Source organism: Penaeus monodon, chromosome 6, assembly GCF_015228065.2.
Source record: "Penaeus monodon isolate SGIC_2016 chromosome 6, NSTDA_Pmon_1, whole genome shotgun sequence".
NCBI lineage: Eukaryota > Metazoa > Arthropoda > Malacostraca > Decapoda > Penaeidae > Penaeus > Penaeus monodon.
The window spans coordinates 44,389,248-44,397,199 of NC_051391.1; positions in this window are offsets into that span (position 1 = coordinate 44,389,248).

Below are 7,952 nucleotides of genomic sequence, written 5' to 3' on the forward strand. Positions count from 1 at the left end.
GGGGCCCCACCTTTTAACCCCCCAAGCCAACGGATTATGACACAAAAAACCCTTTAAACCCTTTTCCCCTTTTAAATTTTTAAAAACGATGGCAATCTTTTTGGTAAAGCCTCCGCACTAATAAATTTACATTTTGTAAAACTATAAATTCCTCCTGGTCAGCTCCATTTCATGGAACAGACGTTGGGAGATGCTTCGCCCGTTTCGCTTTGGGCCAACCCGTCAAACACCCCTATCTGATGTCACAATCTGACCCACCCTTATGTTCCTTCGTAAATGTTCCCCTTTCAATCCCTCAACCTATTATGTGCCCACGTTTTGAAAAAACCGTACTTGCTTTCCCATCTATCCCCCCTCACGACCCCCCAAACCTATCAAAACCCCTTTCAGAATCCCACACTTTCTGCTAAACAACCTATTCTCTTCCTAAAACGAACATACCCTTATCAAATCTAACCCTTCCCCAACCCCGACCCTAACCCTTTCCTCACCAATTCCTTTCCCCAGTTTTAGACAACAATCAAAACTCAACCCCCTTCCCAAACATTAAATAGGGCTCATGCCCTTTAGATGTCTAGCACTTTTCTCTTGCTTTTACCCTTAACCATTAACCATCCATCTCCTAATCCCCCTCCTAGTAGAACACCAAACTCCCAACCCTCACCCATTCAGCCCCTTCACCCTTTCCCACTTTAGCTGCTTACCCCCAAAATATAAACACGTACTTCAATCAAATATCACTAAAGAAAACATCCTTCTTTGGAATATTCCGGGGTTTCCGCTCCCACAGACCTGATTTCGTCTATCCTTCCTCTTTAACCCATCTATTTTGCCTTAAAGGGACCTTTTTTCACTCCGCCAATACCAACCCCCAATTATCATTTGTCTCCTTCCCCACTTTTCCCTTTATGTCTGCCCCATACTTACATCAGAAAACACCTTAAAATTTTACAACCTCCCTTTAAAAACCCGCCCCCTTTTGCACAGTTATTCGATCTCCTTCATCTTTGGATCACAGTTTTTCAGTCTACTTTCCCCCCCCGCCCCTTGACTTTGTGTTTTTGAAAATCAAATTTTCCCAAACTTCAACCCCCTTCCCATAGTTGTGACTTTAACTGCCGCCAACTTTTTTGGGGTGTTTCAATCACCAACCCCCCGAGGCCGTCTTAAGCCCCTGCTCCCCACAGCTGACCTTACTTTCTAAATTCAGATCGCCCCCACACTTTGATACACGCACACAATCTTTTTCGCTTACCTCTTTTTGCTCCCCTTCTCTCTTTTAGTTTTCCCTGGTCATCTTAGCCCATTTTCCCTATATGACCATTTTCCCCAGTACTCCTTTCTCCATTTCATCGTCCCACTTCCTAACTCCCAGCTGGTGCTTTGATAGAACGACGGCATACTTTCACTTCACTCTTGCTATTCATACTCCCCCATCCTCCTCACCCCCATTTCAAAAATGATACAGGTTTAAAATACTTTTAAAGAGCTGCACTTTCAGCTATCCCCAACCCCAAAGCCCATATACCTCCAAATTGTTCCATGGTGAATTTTTGATTGCACTAAAGCACTTGCTTAAAACGTCACCCGGAAACAGTACCGCACCAAGAGAGGACTCCAAAATAAACTATACCCCCTTATCCTTTAAAAGAGCATTCCCCTATCTCCGTCGTACAATCCGGAATGTAAAACAAACTGGCGAAATTTGTTTATCGTTACACCCTCACACTATCTCAATGTTTGGCGCCGAATTTCAAAACTATCAGGCAAACATCCCCCCACCCTGCCCCGTCCCCCAAATTTTCGAAATACCCCCTTTTTGGGCCCCCCTCCAATTCGTTAATGAACTGGGGTGATTATTCAGCCAGGTCAGTAGTGGTTCTCACTATCTTCCAACTCTTCATTAAGACCACCAGAGAACGTCCCCCCATTACCTTCACCCATCCCCACTGAGTTTTATAAGCTCCTTTTCTTCCTCTGAACTCTTTGCCCCCTACAATCGTGCCGCAAACTCATAAAGGCCGGGGTATTCACTACCGTAGCCCCAGCAACCCCCATTTTCCTCCTTATCCTTCCTTTAAAAATGTACAACCACATAGACATCAGGAATTTCCCTTCAAATTTGGCGAGAAGCTCTTACCCTTTCCTTCTGAAACCCAAATAAATCGGGTACCCCCCCTCAAGACTATCGCCCCACCAAATAGTGTAGTGCAAACTATTAGAGCAAATGCTGAATTTCGGCTTAAGTGGTAACTGAATCCACAATTTCTCTCTCCCCCCCAAATTCGGTTTCCCCGGGTGCCAGAACACATTGCCCCCTTGCTCATTTTGGACATTATTACTTTTGCATTTGAAACCCCATGAAATCGTATAGTATTTTTTTTTGATCTAGAAAAAGCATATGATACTACATGGCAGTATCATATTCTCCAAAAATTTTTCCTCCTAGGCTACGTGGAAACATGGGTGTTCCAAAAAGTCCTTCCTCCCCCACCGCATTTCCAGGTAAAAAATTCCCTCTGCCATCATCTTTTTTTCCTCAAATCAAGGGCCCCAAAAGGGCAGTGTGCTCAGAACCCCTTTATTCCTTCTTGGGTTAATTTTGTCTCAGTTTTACCACCAGGAGCCCTTTTCATCACTATTGTTATGATTTAACCATTTTATCCCTCGGAAAAACCATCCCAAATCTCTACCAATTTCTTAAATCTGCAATCTCATCAGTATCTCCTGGCCCCCCGACTCAAACCCCTTTCATCACCATTCCCTTTTGCCAGCTTAGACAAAAATCACAAACTCAACCCCCCTTCCCTAACTTTAACTAAGTGCTACATGACCTTAGAGCTAGCACTTTTATCTTGCTTTTAACCTTTACCTTTCCCTGGGCCACAAATCATGGCTTCCGCTTTTTCCTCTAATCTTTCTCCATCCTTTTTCTTTCGTTTACGTGTGGCCCCTACCCCCACTCTTCTTAATGGCACTCCCCCCAAATGCCGTTTCTCTGGAAAATTTCCCTAGGTGTCATTTTTTGACCCCAAATGTTGGCGAGCCCAATTCACACTTTAAAAGAAAAAACTCCCCCGCCCCCTTCGAATCAAAAAAACTATCCCAATATCAGGGAGCTCAGATCGCAAAACTCCCCTTTCACTTCATGTACTTTGATCCTCTCCACTCTTGTTTAGGGGAGCCATATCTACTGCCTCATCTTCCCCCCTTGCCCTCTTGATACAATCCATCACTGTGGTTTCGCTTAGCACTAGGCCCCTTTTCGCTCCTCTCCAGTTGAGAGCCGTACATGAATCAGGCATACCTCTCTATCTCGATGTCGTGCCCTTTCTTTTCCCCGATGTATGTTCGATTCCCCCAAAACTTTCCCCACTAGACAAAATACCCCAAAATCCCTACTTCTTACCTTAGTTTCTCCCCGTTTCCCCTATCCTTCTCACTCGCAGGATACCCCCTCCCCATTCCCCTTCCCCCCTCTCCAACCTCTCCCTTCCTTTTCCATTCCGTCCCCCAGGCTTATACCCACCCCCATTTTTGCCTTTTTTTCCCCCACCCCCCAAAATCAAATACCCCTCCTACTGCCCTTCTCCCCCTTTTCCTTGCCATGTCCCCACTCATTCCTTAGTATTCCGTATTTACTGATGGCCCAAAACCAGTCCGGTTTTTCTGGTTTTGCAGTATCTTCCCCAAGTACTTCAAAAACTCCTCCTGAATCCAGTCCTTACTACAGAACTGTAGCATCTTTTTGCTCTAAAAAATTATCACTTCCCCCTTTCTTCTTTTTAAATTTTATGATTTTAATTATTAAAAATTTAAAGCAATACACACCACCAAACCCCCTTTTTTGTAATAAAAATGGTTTTTTTTACCCTTAAAAACCATAAAACAATCAAAATTTTTTTGGGTGAGATGTTGGGAAACCCCGGAAAGAAAAGGAGATAAAATAGCAGAGACCCCTATGTAAAATCATAAAAAATGTTCAGACCAGCAGGATTATTACCCACACTTTTAAAACCGTCTTTTATAATCGATGGGAATCTTTTTTTCAAGCCCCCGACTAATAAAAATTTTTCTGTAAAACACAATCTCCTCCTGGGCAGCTATTTCATGGAACAGACGTTTGGGGACGCTTCGCCCGCTTGCATTGGCTAAACCCCCTAACAATTTATCGGATGTCAAGTCTGATCCACCCTTTGTTCCTTATGTTGTTCCCCCTTTAACCCCCAAATCCTATGTCGTGCCCCATTTTGAAACAACCCCTACCTTGCTTTCCCCCCTATCCTCCTTACGACCCCCCAAAATATCAGACCCTTACAAACCCCCAAATTCTGCTTAACAACCCATTTCTTTTTTCAAAACAACATTTTCCTTATCAATTAACCCCTTTCCACACCGACCCCCAACCCCTTTTACCACAATTCCTTTGCCCCGCTTTGACAAAAATCATTAACTCAAACCCCCCTTTTCCCAAATTAACTATAGTGCTACATGACCTTAGGTTAGCCATTTTTCTTTCCTTTAACCATTAACCCTTTAAACCTCACTCTTATCTTATTTACCGTCCATCAAAAAAAAACCATACTTACTTCCTTTTAAAAACCCCTGTCCCTTGCCAAAGATACACACTTTGCAGTCACCCACCATGATCCCAACCCATCCCCCCGCCTAGTGACAGGGTTTTTGAAACCCTGTCGCTGTCCCCCGGCTTTTAGGGGGGAAAGGTTATGGACTGTCTGGCATGACGAAGCGATTATTTTTTTCAGAGTGGCTTATGGCACGTTCCCTATCACGTAGCATCAATCCCCATTGCTCATGATTAAGTGTGAGAGATCCCAATTGGTTGGCGTCCGTAGTTGCCTGCCTATCAGCAGCTGCGGTGGGACGTTTCCGACCCCTTTAAGGGGCGTGTTAAGGGATTGCATAAGCGCCCCGGGGGATGTCCTCGGTGCCAGGGAGCCCCTTCGCGGCCTTTACTGCCGCCTCTGCGTGCCCGTTAGATTGGGCGTAGTGGCTGAGACCTTACCTTGACGTACCAGGGGCCGAAAAAGCTTCTGAACTCTGATGGGGAGGTAAGTGCCTCTGTCGCTGACAAAATTTTCGGGGATGCCCAGTCTCCTGAACCCTTGACGGAAAGCGGATAGGCGGAGCTGGTGGCCCCCTCCTGAAAGTGTTCCACTTCCTCAACTGTCCCTGCTGCGTAGGCAATGTACAAGTTGCCCTCTACATGGAATAATCCGCCCCCTTTGCTTGAATGGGTACTTGGTGGAGGCGTGGGTATGAGTCCCTTTCCGGGGTTGAGGGGGAGCATGCACCCCAAATGGCCTGAAACGCTTCCGGGGCCGAACGGTTTCTGGCCCCGCGGGCTTGAATCTTTGCCTTATGGCCAGCGTGGGGGTTGTGAGTATGGGGCGCCTGAGGAGGGTGGGGTGACCAAACGTGGGAACCTCTCATCACGGTTACAAAAGAGGGGGTCCGGATGAAGGGTTTCGCATTTGAAGTAAGGTCATAATGCGTTTCTCGGGAAGGACCTGGGAAAAGGTTTGCGGCACAAGTTGCAGGGCCTTGCAAGCTCCTAATGACAGGTAGAGATGTTGCATTCCTGCGATGTACACGCACTCTGGGGTGGTGTTCGTCCCCACTGTCACCTGGCACCGTAGGCTCTTCAGGGTTCACACTTTCCCGCGACATGGGTAAAAATTTGGGGTAGAGCTGGGTAGGGGACCCCCCAGGTCCCTTCAGGATGGGCGCCCTGCAAGAGACTTTTCCTACTTTTTTTTGGAGACTTGTTGGAAGAAAGGGGTTGTCAGAGAGGGAGCTGTGGGAGGGATCACGAAAAAAATGGGGCCATTTGGGTGCGCTGAAAAGGGTATTCAAATTGTTGTAGAGATAGGGGGAATAAAAAGGGGGTGACGAAGATGGAGTAGTGTTAAAGGGAGGGGTGTTTTTGGGGAGGTGGGGAATAAAGGGGTAAGGTATTTAAAAAGGGGATGGGGGGGGTTGATGTTGGAGGTTTTGGGGGTAGAGGTGTGAAGTTGAGATTGCGGGGGGAAATGGAAATGTTCCCTAAGGGTTGATTGTTGGCTACTGTACTAGTAGGTATTGATGAGGGGGTAGTTATTGCAGTGTTCGGAGCCATGGTCAAAGGAGAGCCTGGGGTCAGGGAATCTGGTGGGTTTACATCGTTGGGGCTATTTGATAAAGGGGCAAGCCTCATTGCCCCTAATAGTGGGGATAAGTTTTCATTACTGGCCATGGTAAGCCTGGATTATGTTAGGGATAAAAACAGTCCACCCCTCAGGGTCCCCTTGAGGGGTAAGGGCTAGATAACTAAATCAAGGGAATACCGTGCCCATGGCTCCCTCAGGCCGTTCAGGACTGGCACAAAGTCAGCCTTTCATCCTTTCAGCACGGCTCTCACACCTTAGGAGGTGGATAGCAGAAGGGTTTGGTGAAGGGGCAGAAACGAAAAGTGGGAAGGAAAAAAAAGACCATGCAAAATTAGTTGAGTCGAGGGCTGAGTCCCAAGGTTGGGGAGTTCCCCATCATTGGGTCCCAGTCTCCGCCTCCTAAGCCCCCCCACGACAACAACGGGCAAGGGATTGGGGGGGCAGGGGAATACCGTGCCCATGCTCCCTGGCGCCCTGAACTAGCCTTTAATCCTTTCAACACGGCTCTCACATCTTAGAGAATGGACAGAAGGGACTGTAGATTAGAAGGAAAAGGGAAGGGGAGAAGAAAAAAATCGTGCAAAATTAATTGAGTTGAGGGCTGAGGCCCAGGGTAGGATAGATCCTATGCCCCACGACAACAACGAGCATGGGATTGGAAGAAGGCACATTAAAAGAACATACATTTTACAAACAAAGTAACTATCAACAGGTGCACAGTAAGATTTCTGTCGCTTCTGTGTGAAGAACGGTCTTGTAGAATTTTAGAATGAGCACTTTTAAGTATTTTCGAAAACTTGTGTCAGCTTCAGACTTTGCAGATATAATTATCTAATTATTTTGTTGCTTGGGATGCACAGGATCTCCTTAGTGTTGTATGTGGTATGCTTGTGAAGTATTTTCTACTTGCGGCACAAAACGAGAGATTTAAATTGCAACCCTATTTTGCTGTTCTTCAAGCTCTTCAGAATCGGATCACCTGGGGAAACGGTGCTTAAAATGCGTGTTGTTAATTCATCATATATATATATATAATATATATATATATATATATATATATATATATATATATATATTTTATATATATATATATATATATATATATATATATATATATATATATATATATATGTATGTATGTATGTGTATATATGAAAGATAGAATAATGCAATGCCGTACTGATATCGATAAATAACAACCCTCCCTGATTAGAACTCGAACCTTGGTCACTCCGGGTATGAAACCGGAGGCCAGTGCTAATTCAACCATGCCACAGGACCCACTAACGGGAGTGTGCAACTATGATCTCTCTAGCTCCATAGACATTGCCTATCTACTCATACTTGAGTAATGTGTGTGTGTGTGTGTGTGTGTGTGTGTGTGCGTGTGTGTGTGTGTGTGTGCGTGTGTGTGTGTGTGTGTGTGTGTGTGTGTGTGTGTGTGTGTGTGTGTGTGTGTGTGTGTGTGTGTGTGTGTGTGTGTGTGTGTGTGTGTGTGTGTGTGTGCGTGTTGGGGTTTGTTCTACGCCAAACTCACATCCGTGGCAGACAATTGACCCCGGCGAGACATTCGCATTGTTCTGGGCGACTTCAATGCGGTATCCGGCTGTGAATGAGCTGACTACGAGATGCCTGTTGAGGGGCGTGGTCATACCTCTCTGGAAGGGACTGTAGTAACTACCGTAGCTTTACACTGCTCAGTATACCGGACAAGGTTTTCGCCAACATTCTTCTGAAACAGAACCGCGACCACGTGCTAAGGCACCAGAGACCGGAGCAGTC